This window comes from Epinephelus lanceolatus, chromosome 14 (assembly GCF_041903045.1).
Source record: "Epinephelus lanceolatus isolate andai-2023 chromosome 14, ASM4190304v1, whole genome shotgun sequence".
NCBI classification, from domain to species: Eukaryota; Metazoa; Chordata; class Actinopteri; order Perciformes; family Serranidae; genus Epinephelus; species Epinephelus lanceolatus.
This window is the reverse complement of record NC_135747.1, coordinates 2,089,752-2,111,138: the sequence shown is the minus strand read 5'-3', so window position 1 is coordinate 2,111,138 and position 21,387 is coordinate 2,089,752. Positions and strand designations below refer to the sequence as shown.

The 21,387-nt window shown below is 42.1% G+C and overlaps 1 long non-coding RNA gene across 1 annotated transcript; it reads right to left on the bottom strand.

Annotated features, from left to right (window-relative positions):
• Nucleotides 1–445: 445 nt before the first annotated feature.
• LOC144466746 (uncharacterized) lies at nt 446–1,916 on the bottom strand. Its single transcript, XR_013493220.1, has 3 exons — nt 1,864–1,916; nt 1,144–1,282; nt 446–875 (listed from the first exon to the last, which is right to left on the bottom strand). It is a non-coding gene; the product is annotated as an uncharacterized LOC144466746 (long non-coding RNA).
• Between the last annotated feature and the right edge of the window lie 19,471 nt (nt 1,917–21,387).

Genomic DNA, 21,387 nt, shown 5'->3' with positions numbered 1-21,387 from the left:
TAGGTCGCGTCACCACCCTCGACGAGGGTGAATTTTGAGGCGAGTTTTCTCGCTGCGATGTGTGTTGATGTTCTAAATTTTCCGAACGAACGTCCTCTACATTACCCCCTCGCTGTTGATTTTGACGGTCGGACGTTGCGAGTTGGACATTTTTTAAACGATTTACGGCGTGGTCTATGGCGTTTAAGACGCTCGTTTGATTTTGGGCACTTTGATTATTGTCAAGTCGGGTCTCAGTTTGCAAATGCATGTCGTTTGAGGTCGAGGGATTGGCGGGTATTTGATTTAACAAATCTTGACATTGGCTTATCGTATTTAAAACAGCTTGCGTATGATTAAGTTTGGCGATAGCAACATCAATATCTGAGAACGGGTCAGGGATAAAAGAAATGACGGGGCTTTATTCTCCGATTAAAGAGTTGTACCGCGTGGGTACGCTGTTTGAAGAGGACGAGGGTATTTGATTTAACAAGTCTTGACATTGATTTATGGTGTTTAAAATGCTTTGAGAATGATCAAGATCTGCGATAGCCATATTGATGTCTGTGAGTGGGTCGGTGATTTCTACATCTTGTTGTGCCTTGCATAAAGACTGAGCGGGTTCTCGAGTTTCATTTAACACATTCTGGTTTAATTCTTGTATCATCACATCAAGTATTGAGGGACAGCGGTTGCTTTCATCCATGGTTACAGAAAATAGAAAACAAAATTTTAAAAACCAAACAACAACAACAACAACCCAAACTTACACTCAAACACCAAGGCCTAGCACAAAGAGGATCTCGCTCATGGCCCTTAGCATAGTACCGACGAGAAGATGTATTTTCTTCTTTCTCCCTCTGACAGGTCGCGCGTACATTTTCTGGGTCTTTTTGCTGAAAAAAAAAAAAAAAAGAGAGAGAGGGGATTATTCATTATTTTATTCAAATTGTATGCTAAATTAAATAACAAGTAATAAATATGAAATATACATTTGTTGGTTAGATATATATCCCATATCTATATCACTTTCTTGTTCCTTAAAGATTGAGTTTTATTTAACACATTCTGGTTTAATTCATGCATCATCAAGTATTGAGGGATGGCGGTTGCTTTCATCCATGGTTACAGAAAACAAAAATAAAAATAAAAAACAAAACTTACGCTCAATCACCAAGGCCCATCACAAAGAGGATATCGCTCATGGTCCTTAGCATAGTACCGACGAGAAGATGTATTTCTTGTCTCTCCCTCTGACAGGTCGTACATTTGAAACTATGCGTACATTTTCTGGGTCTTTTTGCTGAAAGAGAGAGAGAGAGAGAAGATAAGATAAGATACACCTTTATTGATCCCATAATTGAGAAATTATTCCGGTCAAGGGGAAAGAGTCGGATTAAAGATTTCAAAATTTAAACTTGAAAAACTAGGCATGCCAAATAAGTACAAAATACAAGAAACGGCGATAAATAACAATTATAATAATAGTAATAATAATAATAATGAGAAGCCGTGAATGAAAATGAGCTGTGGATAAAAGGGAGTGCATCTTGTGCAAAGTGATCATTTTAAAAGTCATTATTTTATTCAAATTGTATTCTTAATGAAATAAAAACAAGTAATAAAGATGAAATATACGTTTGTTGGTTAGGGGGGAACGTTTATGAGCCAACGCGTGTTTCACATCGGACCTATATCACATATGCAATGTACGTTTGTTGGATAGGGGGGAACGTTTATGTGCCGACGCGTGTTTCACGTCGGACATGTATCGATAATGGTCCAACTTCATGTTTGTAGCATTGCAGCGTGAAGCCGACACAGATCCTGTGTGTTTACTTTTTTTTAAAGAAAATAAAAGTTTTTTTTTTTTTTTTGACTCACCGGTTTTACGACCGTTGCGAGAAACACTCGGTCGACCGTCGCTGTCGCTGCTGTCACTGCTGTCGCTGCTGCTGCTGCTGCTGGGCGTCCGCCACCTCTTCCTCCCGGGTGCAGAAGAATGTAGCGTTTGTACAGGAGGACGTGTAGCATCCTTCGTATGCTCCGGAGCGGTCTGAGACGATGGTTGGACCGGGTCAGCTCTTTTAACCACGTCGGCTGTTGAGGGAATCGGCGCCGGAGCAGAATGCTTAGTTTCTTCGGCCTCTGCTTGACAAATGATTTCGCTCAACTCTTCCAGATCATCGACCGTGACTGTAAAACAAACAAAAACAACGGAATATATTGTGTATTAGATGCGTAAATGTGTATGAGATGTGCGTTAACAACATCAACGAGAACAAGACTTACAGTCGGACAGGTTGTTATACTCTGGGCTCATGAGATAACCTTCGTCCGTTAGATGGATGATGTCTGTCAATAGAAAATAATAATAAATTAACGGATCGCTGTGAAACTTAAAGGACAAGAAAATGGTTTTAAAAAAAATGGTAAAAGTTTTCTTACCAAAGTCCATGATAGGTCTCGGTGTTCCTGTAAATGCGCTTTTTGCTGTGAGTAACTAACGCACGGTGGAAAAAGCTGTATTTAAAGAAAACCGTATGAATGGTAACTTGTGCTTTATTGATTGTAGTAGGCCTATGTGCTTAAAAGCTCACTCCATAATGGTCACCCCACATGCTAAGGTGATTTGGAGAAACTGACGCAAAGTGAATAGTGTGTGTCTGTGTGTGTGTGTGTGTGTGTGTGTGTGTGCGCGCGCGCGCGTGTGCGTGCGTGCATGTGTGGAGGTGAATGTTGGGTGAGAATCGCTTGCACTTTCACACTTTGTACTTTTAGTTAGAACTCATCTTTTCACCCTCTGTAACTAATATAATTAACGTGTTTTTTCATGTTACAAACAAAAAGAGTTTAAATAAACTGAATATTTAATTGCTGTGTGTGTGTTTGAGAGAAAGAGAAAGGGAAACAAGAAGATGGTGAGGATTTATTTTAACTACATCACCGTATCGTGATATTGTGTCTGGCGCGTCTCCTTCCCCCCTCCCTACATCCTGGCTCCCACAACATTCACCCCAGTGTGTTATTGGGAAAGTTCTTCATTCACAAATGCGGATATTTTAAGACTCATTGCAGGAATGAGCTACAACTCTCAAGTCCCTCAGTCTTGTTAAAGAAAAGAAAGCCCTTACATTATTTTCTTTACTAGAAACATTTAAGTGTGATTTATTTTTTATTTTATTGTATCTATCTTTCAATAAAAAAAAAAAAAAAACCATTCACCTCGGTGTTCACCCCAAGAGGAAGGAGTGATGCGGATACCCAAACGATTAAGAAGAGATTAAGAAGATTAGATTCATTGATTCAAAGAAAAACATGATACGGGTAAAAGTGCTCCGTAGCTCAAGGTTAAGAACACATATTGACGGATCTCAACAATGATTGGTGTTTGGCTGAGATCTAATACCATAATATTGACGGATCTCAACACACACACACACACACACACACACGCACACACACACACACACACACACACACACACACGGTCTCTTAGCTGACAGAAGGTTCCAAAAAGGGAGGGGTAAATGAGCGGGAAAAACCTTATGATGATGTCATACATCCGCACTCAGGAGGGAGGGGAGGGTGGGGCGACTGGGGGGCGGGGGGGGGGGGGCGGGGCCGGGGGCGGGAGTAGGTGAAAGGTCACCATCCATCATCTTTAAATTTGACAGGTGTATTATTCATTCTCTACAGAGTAACACTTGCCAGTCGCCACAAACCATACACAGAATAACACTTGCCTTTGTGGTAGGATCCACTTCTGAACCGTGTCTCGGCCACTTCTCCGCCATGTTGCTTTCTCTTTCTACCTGCGCTCTACCTCTTGCTATGACACTCTCCGCTCTTCCTCCCCCTCCCTTCTTGTTGTGAGGAAGCATTTCCTGTGTGCCAGCGCGGGAATGTCGCCGGTCGACACGCATACTAAAAATGATATATATTGAAAAATACCGCGAGATGGGCGGCACGGTGGTGTGGTGGTTAGCACTGTCGCCTCACAGCAAGAGGGTTGCCGGTTCGATCCCGGGTGTGGGAGCCCCTCTGTGCGGAGTTTGCATGTTCTCCCTGGGCACTCCGGCTTCCTCCCACAGTCCAAAGACATGCAGATTGGGGACTAGGTTATTTGATAACTCTAAATTGTCCGTAGGTGTGAATGTGAGCGTGAATGGCTGTTTGTCTCTATGTGTCAGCCCTGCGATAGTCTGGCGACCTGTCCAGGGTGTACCCTGCCTCTCGCCCGATGTCAGCTGGGATAGGCTCCAGCCCCCCCGCGACCCTCAAGAGGATGAAGCGGTTAGAAGATGAATGAATGAATGAATGAAATACCACAAGATGTTAGAGGAGCCGATCGGCTTAATCAGCATTGTGTCATCTCCTCTAGTAGTGGCTTGGGTGAAACGGACATTTACGGACCTGTAGAAGTTACGCACTATAGCTTTAAAATGATGCAGAGTAGCAGTGCAAAACAGCCAGCACCTACAATGGATACAGTTTTGAAAAAACATCAGATCTTAATTGTCAGTATGATAACAGTATATTTAAGAAACACTAATCTAATGCTGTTGGATATGTGATTTTAAAAAATAATTTCAGATTGAATGCACAAAATGCAGAAGATGGTACCATCCATGTTGTCTGGCAATGTCAGATGCAGAGTGGGATGAGGAAAAAAAAAGCAACATCATCACAATGGCGCTGTGGTCTTTGTTGATGAATACAACAAGGTATGATGTGTCAAAAAACCTTCATCATTGACAGTGAAAATGTATTTTTAAATATATAACCCCTCTCAAGGTAAATATAACATTTAGGGAAAATATTTCACTCATTTACAGGTATAACGAAGGCCATAATTGAAAAGGACCACAAGGTTGAAGAACAAAAGGTACTTTTTATTGTAATCATTACAATTTTTATTTATTTATTGTTCCATATGAAAAACTTTATCTGCAGCATACCCCAGGACGTGACCTTCATCCCGCAGGTGCCCAGGTTTACACAATGTAAACGCGTTTTTGCCTGTATCTTCCAAAGCGTACATCGCACATTCAAAAGTGTCCTTGTCCAACCGGCACTTCTGTCACCAAAGGTGACAGAAGTGCCGGTTCCTTGCTCATTTGAGCGAAACGGAGGAGGAGAAACGGCGCATAAGGTCACAGATGCTATTATACTTTTTATTTTACGTTACGTTTGGAAACGTATTTTGTATTGATTTATTCTTGCACTGGAAACCAGCTGTTAGAGCGGCTGCCAATAATGCGTTAACATTAGGGTTATTTTATGTCTATTTCTCACCGTGTATCACCTGCATCAACACCGCATCCATAGGGCTGCCATTGTTGTTTAGAGGAGTAAGATAATTGGTTTAGAGGGCTGTGTGACGTCAGAACGCGTAACTGGGAGTACATCGATCTGGTATGAGTTCACGGGTGGTAAGTTAGGGGTTTGACTACCGTTCCAGTGCACTTTCACGGTAGGTTGTAAAAACACGAGTTACAGGTTGCCTGGAGCACAGCATTAGCCCATGGTAACTCGCAGATCCATTTAAAGACAAACTTTTAACCTCAAACAATTAAAACTGTACTCACGTTCTGTCGTCTTGCCCTCTTTAACGTTACTCCTTCTAACCGTAGATACTCACTTTTTCTCATCTCATCCTCTCTAGTCCTTCTAACCGTGGGTGGCGCTGTGACGAAAACTGAAGGGTCCTGAAACTGCGGTCCTGAAACTGCAGCCTCCGGTACTGTAGCTTTACCAAAAATACTGAATTACTACAAGATGGCCCACCTACAATATACTCCCATTGGTGAAACTGTACTGATTTCAGCACCAGAGAGGAGATATCTGTTGCCAGATCTCACAAGAGTGTGTTGTTAAGACAGAGACAGGTCTTGAACAAAGTAAATTTTCTCCTGATTTGTCAGTCTGAAATTTGCCATTTTAGTGTGAATGTTCTGAAGATATGTGGCTTGTGATAAATGGGTCCAATATTTGCTTCCGTGACTATGGGGCGAAAGAATTGGCGATAATCTGTAATCATGTTCATTTCTCCCACTGAAGTCTATGGACTCAGGACCTGCTGTTAGTCTCCTAAAGGGGCATGGTGGTAGCGAACCCCACATGACACTGATACAGGAAACTGACTCACAGTGGACCATCTTGGGGTCCATCCCAAGTCTCTTAATTTTATACTGCTAACTCCTAACTCCTTACTTGAACCAGAAGTCGTTTGAGGTCCGCCATCTTTAAGGCCGTCTCATGTTTCTTATTCCTGCCAGTAAGGAGTTAGCGTTAGGAGTTAGGAGGGATCTGTTAAGTGTGATGAGTAAGATAACACGAGAGGTTCCTAACAGGAAGTCTTTTTCAGCTTGAGGCCCTGACGTATAAATACCCACCCCCTACATCTGGCTCATTTGAATGAGATGGCGGAGAAACAGCGCAAGTGTACCCGTTACATGCATTCTTTGCAATGAAACGCTGTAATTCACATGCCTACGTGCCTACAAAGAGTATCGTTAATGATATTTCGTGCAAGACTGTCATGTTGTAATTAATTCATTCACAACCCATTGCGTTGTTCAGCAGACTGTCGGTGATGTGTGGCTGTTAAATGTGCAGCTGCTCATGTCCAGAACCACACGTGTTGATATAACACACACACACACACCCCCCCCCCCACCCACACACACACACACACACAAACACAGTAATTTGGTAAACAGTAATTTTAAGGGACTTGGAACATACCCTTTGTTTATCCACCGTCTTTGGGCCTGTCCCATTATGCGCGCTTGATCACACTTACGCACTTGGACACTTGATGTGCACGTCCATGTGCTTAGTGTAAGTGCGCAAGTGTATCCCATTTCTACAACGACCAAAAGTGCGCTTGATTTGTACTTTACCCACACTTATGGTGAGACCGCACCTGAGCGGTATTTGGCCAAGTATAAATCCCACAATGCATCAATGCTTCAATGCTGGTGAAGTCTGCCCACTATAGTTCAGTGAGTCTGCCATCATCGGGATTTCGACTGAGATGCCGCCGAAGAAAGTTCAATGTAAGAAAAATGTTTTATAAATTTAACTTTATATCATAGTCCCGTTCATATCATAGCGTCATGATCATGGGTGCAGATCTGATGACAAGTTTGGGGGGGACACAATCAGTTGTGATTTTTTTTTAATTGCACGCGTGTAAATCATGCCCACAGAACGCTTGAGATTGCCAGCATATTTCACAATTTCATAGAGGCTCATCACCATCACCAAGTCATTCAAAAAGCACTACAAAGAGAATCATATGCTTACCTTTACAGTTTATTTCTCTTAAACAGCCAGTAGTACATGGAGCCAGCCATCACCCTCCTTTTCACTGCTTCGCTGTTAGTTAATGCTACTTCTAGTTTCAGGGTCTCAGGCATGTTATGTCCACTCACGTTCTCATCTCTCGCCTCTCACAGATTCCCATTTCTCCTCATCATCTTCCCTTTCTCCCAGTATATAGGACTACTTTATACATTTGTTCAATTTCAATCATTTAAGCTATTTAGAATTGGGGGGGACAATTTGTGTTTTTCAGAATTTGGGGGGGACATGTCCCCCCCGTCCCCCCCCCGGGATCTGCACCCATGGTCATGATGGTACATGTTAGGAAGTTTTGTTAATGTGTCTGTGGTGAGGAAATTCACATCAAGCTTTGCCCTGGAATTATTTACTAACCACAGAATTTATCTGAAATAGGGACCACGGAACAAACGTTCCAATTCGGAAAACGATTACCTGTTTACCGGGGCTAAAAATACTGCAGCTGATGGATACAGGTGAGTAGTTTGCTCCGTCATTTCTTTTGGTTGATGTATTTATTTCCAACATGACAAATATTATAAAACAGTAGTTAACTTATTTAATCCTTCCCCTTTTATTCACTAATTAATAACCTTTAACTTTCTTTTAGATATCCAACATAGTGTTATATATGCCAGTATATTAACTGACTTTCTTAAATGCATGTAATAGAAATATCATGAATTGTTCATGTACCAACATGAAAATATATTTATATATCCATATACATACATACATCAGCTCAACATAAATCACAGCTGCAGATTCCTGCTGATTATCCACACCTTTTTTCATCCCTACATGAAAATTATTTCTTTACACCCTTTTCTAAACTGAATCATGTTTGGATAATGTTTTTGTTCGCGAAGAATAACATCCAATGCTCAATGTAAGGGCCTTTGTCAAGTCTGTCCCAATTTCGTTTAAATTTCCCCGCGTACTTGGCCACTTAATACATGCTTGAACACTATAGGCAAATGTACGTTCTGCATGGCAAAACGTCACCAAAGTGTGTGCGTAACCAAGCGCACTCAGCCAAGTGTGGACAAATAGGCTCATTCAGATGAACTGCGCCTCGCCTGGAAAGTAGATGAGAGCAGGCGGCCGCAGCAGGGGGCGGTGACAAAAAGCTGCGGTGAAGTCGGACAGTTTCCCGACAGTTTCCAGCATAGACATAATAAAGAGTAGATGCCGCATCGGCTGCTACTGCCTATTGGTGCTGACGAGCCGTGGGGCCACCATCTTGGACCGGTCACCCGCTCCGGCGTATTTTACCGTTAAGCCCACTATGAATATTAAAATACGCCGAACCATGTCTCCTGTATCATAGCTACATGTATGACGTTTGCAGCAAAAAAACACCTGCATGAAAATCAGCTTAGTATTCAGCGAGTTATGACTGCTTAAATGCGCTGACACTTCATTGCGCCTGCCAAACAGATTACACTGAGTGGAGCGGGTGACCATATCAATACAATTCATATATATAGAGAGAGTATCAATATAATTCATATATGAGAGAGTATCAGTATAAATCATATATATAGAGAGAGTATCAATATAATTCATATATATATAGAGTATCAATATAATTCATATAGGCCTATATATAGGCTATATATATATATATATATATAGAGAGAGAGAGAGAGTATCAATATAATTCATATATACACTCTCAAAACAGATATTTAACTTTTTAATTTTATTTAACACACCAGTGTGCCTAGTTAAGGACAACACATCTTGTATTGCTTTCAACACAATCAGTGTTAAAAACAACACACAGATGTGTTGTTTTTAACACATATTGTGTGTTAAATATTTCAACACAAAGTTGTGTTAAAAACAACACAGAGATGTTGTTTATACTTTTTTTTTTTTTTTGCTAAAATCATCCTAAAATGGAATTTGTATGCTTATAATCCACACACACTTCACTTCACACACATCACTTTGACACCACTGGTGTATGGCCCGCATTCTTTCTTATAGTCATCACCTGTCAAAGCCACTGCCAGCACCGTGTGTGTGTGTGTGTGTGTGTGCACGCGCGTGCCAGGAATGCATGTTCAACATGTCTTCAATTGTGTGTGTATGGGTTTATTTGTGAGTGTGTTTAATATGAGTGCCAGCAAACAAGTGAGATATTAATATGTCCAGGACCATTATGATATGATGTTTAAAGTAGAAATACTCACATCATTAGGCTGAGATTGTGGGTGTGAGGTTGCAGTTTCTGGGGCATCCTGAGAGGCCACGGACAGGCTCTCTTCAGCTCTTCTGGAGGTAGACGTAGTCCTGCCCTTTTCCGGCTAAAATGAAGAAGCAGAATACTTGAAAAGAATGATATATACACATATATATATATATATATATATATATATATATACACATATAGTGTAGGGGAAATACCTCTTTGAGAATATTTGCACTCATAATAAATTTTGGGGCACCACCCTCCTAATGAGGGAACCGACTAATCAAATTAATAACTCCGTAAATCACTTACTAATTCGTCAGCACGCTTATCTACAATGAATCAATCTCAATGTCTGGATTATGAATTCTCTATACAGTGATCTCAGCTCCTGTATAAAAGATATACACAGACAACGACTTGGCGATAAATGAAGATTTATTTAACTAAATAGGTAACAACTGAATAAATGAATAGCAAGTGATGATTATATGACACAACCCAAAATTAAAGCTGCAAGCAGCGTTGGGCGGGACCTCGCACTCACGCCCGTTCTGACCTTCAGCTTATGTCGTCATTGTGAATTTTTTAGAAATATGAAACATATTGCCACAAACATCCGGAAATCCTTACAGAGCTGAATGTTTTGATGTTCAAATGCTTTCTGTAGCTGTAGGTATGTAGAAGTGATGTCACAATATGCAAATTAGATGAGTGAATTTACTCCCATCAGATTCCCCTTCCTTTATTTTGAGGATGAGATGACAAAAACAACACAAAACAAAATAAATCTACTGTGTAAATATGTTCAAAATGTTGTTTTACTGAGATTTATGAAATCCAATATGGCCGCCGCCTAATGATGCCACAATATGCAAATTAGATGAGTTAATTTACTCCTATCACAAACTTTGGGTCATGATGAATAGTTTTCTCATTTACAGTATGCCTTTATCTCTCACCACTTTCAAGCCACAGCCTTTTGAAATGTTGAAATGAAAATGGAATATTTTCCTCAATAAACTCTGGCACCTGAAGGGTTAAAATGGAAATTCTGCCCCTGTCATGTCTGCATGTAAGATGTAGACACGCACAGACATCATGTTTCTGTGAGTTTGTGTGTGACAGTGGTTGCCATGGTAATTAAGTAAGTGCACCTGGCAGAAGAGCAGAGAGACAGACAGAACACAGAGAAGAGGCCTCTTGTAGTGGAGATTTAACTCCTCGAACAAGTTCTTCCCATTCCCAAACTGTTAATGTGATGGTGAGACAGATAAAGTTATACAGAAGATCTGTTTAGCAGCAGTTGAGGTGGCATGTGTGCGTCTTTAAAGCCGATACAATAAACGGTGTAGGAGGAGATGTGTTTTTTTAAGAGCACGTTTGAGGCGAAATCTTACTTTGAAAGGGCAAATAGCTCACTTCCTGTTGGATTTAGGTCATGGGTGTCAGCGCGTGATTTGTAGGTCAAACACGCCAGTTTTGGTTTGATCTTTCTAAGACATTCCCACGGGCCGCAGTGGCCATTTTAGTGCGCCTAGGTGGCGCTAGAGAGCCCATTTTGGCATTTTAGGGGTTAATAATGTGTATTTGCTGTTTCAAATGAAGATTCTACTGCTGCAATCTGTCCTTTAAAGATTGTGAGACACAGACACAGAGAGCCGTGTGTGTGTGTCTGTGTGTGCAGCCGTTGTCATGGCGATTAATGACTTGCCTGCACTTGAGGGGCACACAGAGAGCTCATGAGAGAGCAGATCAGCAAAGGCTGTTTAATATGGGTTTGAACTCCTCAAACAAGTTCTTCTAATTCCCAAACCATTGGTCCAATCATGAAAATAAAGTGATGGTGAGAGAGAGCCACTTCTCGTGAACGCATGTGTCATGTTTTATATCTCTAGAGTCAAAAATGTGGTCACACGAGCAAGTTTGAAATGTGTTGCACCTTAGCTGTTTTCCAGAAATTTCTTCTCTCAGTTTACATGGGAGTGAATGAGAAAAAAATCTGCGCTCCCTTCGCTTTGGAGCCACTCAGCAAAAATGTGTACGTGTGAGAGATTTCATGTCAATAGATCTGTGACCAGGACAAATTTTCCTATGTTTTTTGGTATAAATTGCGTATGTACAGTGAAATTGTGTATGTACTACCATTTGTGGCCATGGCAGCAAGTTAAAGACAAAAGTTTTAGATGATTTTTAGAGCCCTCTCCACTCTAGCTCACAGCATTCCGTGCAATACACACCCATTATAAACTGACAATTTCTCCACATTTGCTCATGGTACTGTGAGAGGCACAGATTAAAAACGGTAAAAGATATGAAAAAGATGAAAACATGAGTGAATAGATGAGACCTGTGGCAACATTTGAGAGTTGGAATGGAGGCTGTAGCACAAAGTATGGAGACACTGTAAAGGCTAGACAAAGCCCTAAGACACAGCAAAAACAAAAAACTGCTCTGTGAGCAGTCCTCAGGTCTCAGTCCCTAATAAAGAATAAATGCAGCAAAAACAATAGGCATGTATATGGTAAAAACACAGTAAATTCATATATGTGTATATATATATATATATATATATATATATATACATACTTTGTGTGTGGAATATAACCACTGGTATTTCTCTGACTTCATGTGTGTTTATGTACCATCTTAAATCCTTGTTAATGTAATGTTTCACTGTTTATCTAGGCAGTCCAGCGCCAGTACACCAGGCTGAATACTCGAGTCCCAGTCCTGAGAGTATACATGGATCCAGAGAGGGACATGAAGGCCGACTTCAGGCTGTCAAGGCAGGCCTTCACTGGCCTACTCACCATCCTCTCCCAGGAGAGGGACCATGGCTGGGGGTATCATTTGGAGGCCCTGATTTTTGTCTTCTGGCTTGCCCATGGGGTCTCTTGTAGGGTGACGGCACGGGCATTTGATGCACCAAAAACCACTGTATTCAGAGTGGTGCACAGAATTGCAAAGGAGATCCGCAATGCAAGGTCCAAGGTCATCATCTTCCCTGCCTGTAACACCTTGGAGGAAGTTGGCCAAGGATTTGGGCATTTGGCATGGCACGAGGCATTCACCAAGGCAGTGGGGGCCATAGATGGATGCCACATTTGGATCAAGCCACCCTCAAGAAACAAGGCCTGCTACTACAATTACAAGGGGTATTATTCCATCCAAATGCAGGCCATCTGTGACTTCTCGGGGAGATTCATGGACATTTTTGTTGGCTATGCAGTTCTAAGGAACAGCCCTGTGTACTTCAGGTCCCTTTACCCCCCGCCCGGCTATTTTCTTGTGGGAAATGGAGGGTATCCCTGCATAGAGCAGCCCATTGCAATCGTCACACCATTCAGGAGACCACTACCAGGGTTAATGGAGGAACGCCTCAACAAAGTGCATGGCAGGGCCCGGTCCATCATCAAGAGGAGCTTTGGCCTCATGAAGGCACAGTGGCAGGCCACATTGCTCAAGGCCCTGGAGGTGAGGCCACATTTTGTGTCTGAGGTTGCCCTGGCCTGCACGTTCCTCCACAACATCTGCCTGGCACACGGAGATGTGATGGAAGAAGAGGAGCTGCAGCCTGAAGACCCAGGTCCCCCTGCTCCAGCTGACCAACACCACATGGAGGAAAGCAGTGGGGACCACATCAGAGCCAGGCCGTCTGCCCAAGTGTCAGCACCCCAACAGCGTCATGATGCATTAGTAGATCATGACTACAGCATGGGCTGATTCTTTTTTTTGTTGTTGATTTATTTGGTTAATGTGTTTTTTGTTGAGTAATGATTACATAGCTAAAATAGCTGATCTAATTTGAGTCATGTTGATTTTAAAGTAACAAGATTGTTGACTTTAATGTTGGAGTGTGGGAAATCCCCTTTTTCAGTTTACCTTGTTACTTCATTTTTTGTGTATGATAAAACTCTGAATTATCACATACCTGCATTCTGTGAAGTTTTTGAATACTCAAGAATGACATTTCAACACATTTGTTTTGCAATTCAAGGGACACTGCACTGAGATGGATGCAAAGCACTCTTTATTTCACATTAACACAACTGAAATATTGTTTTAAACAAAAATAAAATGTATCCATTATTGTCATTGAAAAATGAAATTATAATGAAACAACACAAATATGGCAAGTTGGTAGAGAAGCACAAATAACTATTTGTGCTTCTCTACCAACTTGCCAAGAATCCCTGTGAGGGTGTCCATCTGAGCCTCTTTTTTTCTTCTCCCTCTCCTCCTCCCTGGTGTCCAGCTCCCTCTGCCTCTTCTCCTGCCTTTCCCCATAATCCTTCAAATACTCCAGGACTTCATTTTTTCTTTTTGTTGGGGTTTGTTTTGAGGACCCAGGCAGTGGGTCTGGCGTGGCGGATGGCCCAGAAGAGGGGGCAGTGGATGGCCCCGCAGAGGAGCTGGATGAGGCAGCGGGCGCCGTCGCTGTCGCCTCCTCTTCAGCATCCGTGTCAACAGCGGTGGCGATGGGGTTCAGGGGTTTTATGGAGTCCTTCTGCCCCATCACCTTATGCATCTCCTCAAAATAGGGCCAGTTTCCGGGTGTGCTCTCACCACACTCGGTCCCTGACCCTGTTCGCGGTAATATCAGGTCCTGTGTAAAGAAAGACAAGGGTCAGTTCACACATTTCATATTCTGATGAAACCTTAATGGTTATTTATAGGACTGGAGCCAGATAATTCTCGAAGCTTCACCACCAGTGTAAAGGAAAACACCCAGATACAGAAATACATGTGATCCAGGGGCCCATTCACCAGATAACACAAGATAATACTCTGTTTACCCTTTATCTTTTCTTCAAATTCTCCCATTTTTTTGAGGCCTGGGCTGAGGTTACCTCATTTTGGAGACCCATCGCCTTTATGACCAGACTGATGACAAAAGCGGGATAAGGGCTCCATTATATTATTACTATACCCCTGACACCCCCACCCCCACCACACACACACACACACACACACACGTGTAGTTGTGCCATCACACAGACACTACACACATAGGCTACATAAATCAATAAATCCATAAACAAACAATGAACAATATATAGTATGTGGACATAACAAGGAAATATGCAACCTTAGAGCCACTGTGCATAAATTTCCTATTTCCTTCTATTCCAAGCTTTATATATATATAATTGTGTTTACATTCATCCTTTGGCAACATTGTCATTAACTGACATTTCTAAAGTTTGCTAGGTGAATACTTACTCAAAACCCTGAATAGAGGCATTCCTGTGCCCAGTAAACTGCACCTCGTGTTCCATCCTTAGTCTGATGAAGGTGATGGTTTGTTGTTCTGTCCCTGTTTGTAGACACAAAAAATGTTCTTGGATCAGATGTGGCAGAAACATCATACTACAATAATTACAAACTACATATAGTTGTAAATAGCAAGGTTGATACTTACAAGTAAACTTCTTTTTTCGCTCTCCTTCCATTGTTTGCAGATCTGCTGACCGTGTTTTACGTTGTTTTTTTAACACTTCTGGTGTTCCGAGGGCAACCCCTGTATTTAACGTCACAACGCTATGAACTGTGGGTAAGTTCCTGACCGTAAGTCCGCATCGATGCTGACCTACGGTAAGGGCAAGGCTATTCAAAAGAAGGCTGAGACACAGGGTCAAACATGGGGGGATTGCACATGCGCAGTGTAACTTGAGCTGCGATGCTGGAGGGTGATAGCAGGGGCGCTAGATAAAAAGCGCAGGATCCGCTCAGGCGATCAAGGAGTGCGCTTGGTGCGGTCTGCTTGGACTTTTGGACGGCGGCTGCCTGAAGTTGTTGGAATTGCATCTCTGTCATTCTCACCCACAACACAGGCCACCAGTGACAGTCCAATAATAACCCATCCGACACTGTCGTACGACGTGCTGACGTATTGCGGTAAGCAAGTTGTGTCATTTCCGGTGTTTCTGTGACAGTGTCTCTGTACTGCTCTGGTGGATTCTGCTACCCTGCTTTCTCACTTCAGTTGCTTTAACGTTGCTTTAACGTCTACTTCAAGTCTTAACCCACACTGGTTCTGTTTAAGCACTTATAGCTCTCCTCCTTTCTACGACTTTCTCACTAATCTCTTAGCTGTTGTTTGCACGTTACTAGCCTTGGTAGCTACATTAGCTTTACAGTTAGCGATGGCTTCTCCCTCTGCTCTTTCTTGCTCGGTGTGCCAAATGTTCAGTTATGCCTCTGCCTCCTTTAGCGACAGTGGTAATTGTAATAAGTGTAGCTTATTTGTTGCGTTGGAGGCGAGGCTTAGTGAATTAGAAGCGCAGCTCCGCACCATGGAAAACCATTCAGTAGCTGCGGTAGTTAGCCAGCCCCCTGTAGCCGGTGTGGAGCCACATAGCATAGCCTTAGCCTCTGCTAACTGTTCTCCGGTAACTCCCGTTCAGCCGGGAGGTTGGGTTACGGTTCGCCAGAAGCACAGCTCCAAGCTGAAGCCCACGGCTCACCACCAGCCTGTTCACGTTTCCAACCGCTTTTCCCCACTCAGCGACACACCCGCTGAGGATAAAACTCTGGTTATTGGCAGCTCTATTCTGAGAAACTTGAAGTTAGCAACACCAGCGGCCATAGTCAAATGTATCCCTGGGGCCAGAGCAGGTGACATTGAATCAAATTTAAAACTGCTGGCTAAAGCTAAATGTAGATTCAGTAAGATTGTTATTCACGTCGGCGGCAATGACACCCGGTTACGCCAATCGGAGGTCACTAAAATTAATATTGCCTCGGTGTGTGAATATGCAAAAACGATGTCGGACTCCGTAGTTTTCTCTGGACCCGTCCCAAATCTGACCAGTGATGACATGTTTAGCCGCATGTCATCATTTAATCGCTGGCTGTCCAGGTGGTGTCCAGCAAACGATATGGGTTTCGTTAATAATTGGCAAACTTTCTGGGGAAAACCTGGTCTTATTAGGAGAGACGGCATTCATCCCACTTTGGATGGAGCTGCTCTCATTTCTAGGAACCTGGCAAACTTTATTAGTAATTTAAACCCCTGACAACCCAGAGTTGAGATCAGGACTCAGAGCCGCAGTCCTATACGCCTCTCTGAGCTTCTAGTTCAGTTACCCAGCCATAGTTTTCATAGTTTTATACAAACGGTGTCTGTCCCCCGACCACCTACATTATTTAAATCTAAAATTAAACAAAGAGGAGTTGTGCATAACAACCTCATAAAAATTAAAACCTCTTCTGTGACAGAAAGACGAAACAGGAGAATTAAATGCGGACTGTTAAATATCAGGTCTCTATCATCTAAAGCAGTGTTAGTAAACAAATTAATATCAGATAATCATATTGATTTACTCAGTCTCACTGAAACCTGGCTGTGTCAAGATGAATACGTTAGTCTTAATGAGTCCACTCCTCCCAGTCATAATAATACCCACATTCCTTGAGGCAGCGGCCGAGGAGGGGGAGTTGCAGCCATTTTTAACTCTAGTCTGTTAATCAGCCCTAAACCTAAACTAGATTATAATTCATTTGAAAGCCTCGTTCTTAGTCTTTTACATCCGACCTGGAAAACCTCGCAGCCACTTTTATTTGTTATAGTGTACCGTGCTCCTGGCCCGTATTCTGAATTTGTATCTGAATTCTCAGAGTTTTTATCCAGTTTAGTTCTTAAATCAGATGAAGTTATTATTGTAGGCGATTTTAACATTCATGTCGATGTTGATAATGACTCCCTGGCTACCGCGTTTATCTCATTATTAGACTCCATTGGCTTCAGTCAGGGTGTACATGAACCCACTCATTGTTTTAACCATACCCTCGATCTAGTTCTGACGTATGGAATTGAAATTGATAACCTAAAAGTCTTTCCACAGAATCCCTCGCTATTGGATCATTATCTGATTACTTTTGATTTCTTTTTACTCGATTACACGCCACTCAGCAACAGTTACTATACTAGATGTTAATCAGATAGTGCTGTGGCAAAATTTAAGGAAAAGATTACTCCGTCGTTAAATTCAATACCAAGTCCCTCAGTAACAGAGGTTTCCCGTACCGACTTTAACCTCTCCCGAATTGATCATTTTGTCGATAGCGCCGTAGGCTCGCTGCGAACAACACTTGACTCTGTAGCTCCTCTTAAAAAGAAGTTAAAAAGGCAAAGAAAGTTCGCTCCTTGGTATAACTCTCAAACACGTAAGTTAAAACAAATATCGCGAAAATTTGAAAGGAACTGGCGATTAACCAAACTGGAAGAATCTCGTTTAATCTGGACAGACAGTCTCAAAACTTATAAAAGGGGCCTCCGCAATGCCAGAGCAAACTATTACTCAGCATTAATAGAAGACAATAAGAACAACCCCAGGTTTCTTTTCAGCACTGTAGCCAGGCTGACTGAGAGTCAAAGCTCTATTGAGCCTTGTATTCCTTTAGCCCTTAGCAGTGATGATTTTATGAGCTTTTTTAATGACAAAATTCTAACTATTAGAGGCAAAATTCATGACCTCCTGTCCTCAGATAGTACCTATCTAACCTCAAACACAGCTGTAAAACCTAATATATATTTAGATTGCTTCTCCCCAATTTCTCTTCAAGAATTGACCGCAGTGATTTCTTCATCTAAATCATCAACGTGTCTCTTAGACCCCATCCCAACTAGGCTACTTAAGGAGGTCTTTCCTTTAGTTAACACTCATATATTAGATATGATCAATCTATCCTTATTAACAGGCTATGTACCACAGTCTTTTAAGGTAGCTGTAATTAAACCTCTACTAAAAAAGCCCACCCTGGATCCAGAGGTGTTAGCCAACTATAGACCAATATCTAATCTTCCCTTTATGTCAAAGATCCTTGAGAAAGTAGTCGCAGACCAGCTGTGTGATTTTCTCCATGATAATAATTTATTTGAGGAATTTCAGTCAGGATTTAGAGTGCATCATAGCACTGAGACAGCACTAGTTAAAATTACAAATGACCTTCTGATTGCTTCAGACAAAGGACTTGTCTCTGTACTTGTTTTATTAGATCTTAGTGTGGCGTTTGACACAATTGACCATCAAATTCTACTGCAGAGACTGGATCACTTAATTGGCCTAAAAGGTTCTGCACTAAGCTGGTTTAAATCTTATTTATCTGATCGTTTTCAGTTTGTTGACGTTCATAATGAATCATCCTTACGTACCAAAGTTTGTTTTGGAGTTCCGCAAGGTTCTGTGCTCGGACCAATCCTATTTACTCTATATATGCTTCCTTTAGGTAACATCATTAGAAATCACTCTATAAATTTCCATTGTTATGCGGATGATACACAGTTGTATTTATCGATGAAGCCAGAAGAAAGTAATCAATTAACTAAACTCCATAACTGCCTTAAAGACATAAAACCTGGATGAGCACCAATTTCCTGATGTTAAATTCAGACAAAACTGAAATTATTGTTCTTGGCCCCACACAACTCAGAGACTCTTTATCTGATGACATAGTTTCTCTAGATGGCATTGCTCTGGCCTCTAGCACTACCGTAAGAAACCTCGGAGTAATATTTGATCAAGATGTGTCTTTTAATTCTCATTTAAAACAAACCTCACGGACTGCATTTTTTCATCTGCGTAATATTGCGAAAATGAGGCCTATCCTGACCCGAAAAGATGCAGAAAAATTGGTCCACGCTTTTGTTACCTCTAGGCTGGATTACTGTAACTCTCTATTATCAGGTAGCTCTAGTAAGTCCTTAAAAACTCTCCAGCTAATTCAGAATGCAGCAGCACGTGTACTAACAGGAACTAAGAAACAAGATCATATTTCTCCTGTTTTAGCTTCTCTGCACTGGCTCCCTGTAAAATCCAGAATTGAATTTAAAATCCTACTGTTAACTTATAAAGCTCTAAATGGTCAAGCTCCGTCATATCTTAGAGAGCTCATAGTGCCATATTATCCCACCAGAACACTGCGCTCTGAGAACGCAGGGTTACTCGTGGTCCCTAAAGTCTCCAAAAGTAGATCAGGAGCCAGAGCCTTCAGCTATCAGGCTCCTCTCTTGTGGAATCATCTTCCTGTTACGGTCCAGGAGGCAGACACCGTCTCCACATTTAAGACTAGACTTAAGACTTTCCTCTTTGATAAAGCTTATAGTTAGGGCTGGCTCAGGCTTGCCCTGTACCAGCCCCTAGTTAGGCTGACTTAGGCCTAGTCTGCCAAGGACCCCCCTATAATACACCGGGCACCTTCTCTCCTTCTCTCTCTCTCTCTCTCTCTCGTATTCTATTACTGCATCTTGCTAACTCGGCCATTCTGGATGTCACTAACTCGGCTTCTTCTCCGGAGCCTTTGTGCTCCACTGTCTCTCAGATTAACTCATATCGCAGCGGTGCCTGGACAGCGTGACGTGTGTGGTTGTGCTGCTGCCGTGGTCCTACCAGATGCCTCCTGCTGCTGCTGCCATCATTAGTCATTAGTCATACTTCTACTGTTATTATACACATATGACTATTGTCACACATGTATACTGCCAGATATTAATACATACTTTCAACATATTGTACCACGGTAGCCAGAACTATAACTATAATATTATTACTTTCATTACCTGCATCTCTCTCTCTCTCTCTCTCTCTCTCTCTCTCTCTCTCTCTGTCTCATTGTGTCATTGTGTCATATGGATTACTGTTAATTTATTATGCTGATCTGTTCTGTACGACATCTATTGCACGTCTGTCCGTCCTGGAAGAGGGATCCCTCCTCAGTTGCTCTTCCTGAGGTTTCTACCGTTTTTTTTCCCTGTTAAAGGGTTTTTTTTGGGGAGTTTTTCCTTATCCGCTGCGAGGGTCATAAGGACAGAGGGATGTCGTATGCTGTAAAGCCCTGTGAGGCAAATTGTGATTTGTGATATTGGGCTTTATAAATAAAATTGATTGATTGATTGACTGTGAAAATGACATGCGGTAAATAACACCTTGCGACCCAGGACCGACTGCGGGCACCTCAGTGACATGAAACAAACATCCCCCTTATTTCACGGTCTCACGCCATCTACTGAGCCTTTGAGGAAGTGCAAACCACATTTTACTGCGCGTGTGCAATCCCCCCATGTTTGACCCCGTGTCTCAGCCTTCTCTTGAATAGCCTTGGGTAAGGGGGCATAAAGGGCTCACTCAATGGCTCACTGACTCACTGACTTGACGATTTGACAATGGGACAGCCCTCACACACTCACGCACTTCACATGAACGCGCCTCTAAGTCAGTGGCTGCGGTCGGAAAGTCCCTTCTATCGTCTATTCCTAATCACTATTCCTTGACCTCGGTGGGAAACGCCACGAGGTCAAGGAAAGATGAGTAGGAGAATTCATAAGGCTCACAGTGGCTGTGTACACCACCACAATGGGTTTTTAATGAAACAATGAATACCTGCTTAAAGTGCAGACTCTCAGCTTTCATTTAAGACTTTTTTCAAAAATGTAGTATGAACCGTGAAGGAATTACAACCATTTCTTCACACAGTCCCCCAACTTTAAGGGCTCATAAGTATTTGGACAAATTAACATAATCATCAATTAAACAGTCAGTTTTAATACTTGGTTGCAAATCCTTTGCAGTCAATGACTGCCTGAAGTGTTGGACACATAGACATCACCAGATGCTGGGTTTCTTCCCTGGTGATGCTCTGCCAGCCCTTTACTGCAGCCGTCTGCACTTCCTGCTTGTGTTTTGGGTGTTTTGCCCTCAGTTTTGGCTTCAGCAAGAGAAACGCATGCTCAATTGGATTCAGATCAGATGATATGACTTGACCATCACAGAACATTCCTTTTCTTTGTCTTAAAAATGTCTTTGGTTGCTTTTGCAGTATGCTTCAAGTCAATGTCCATCTGCACTGTGAAGCAT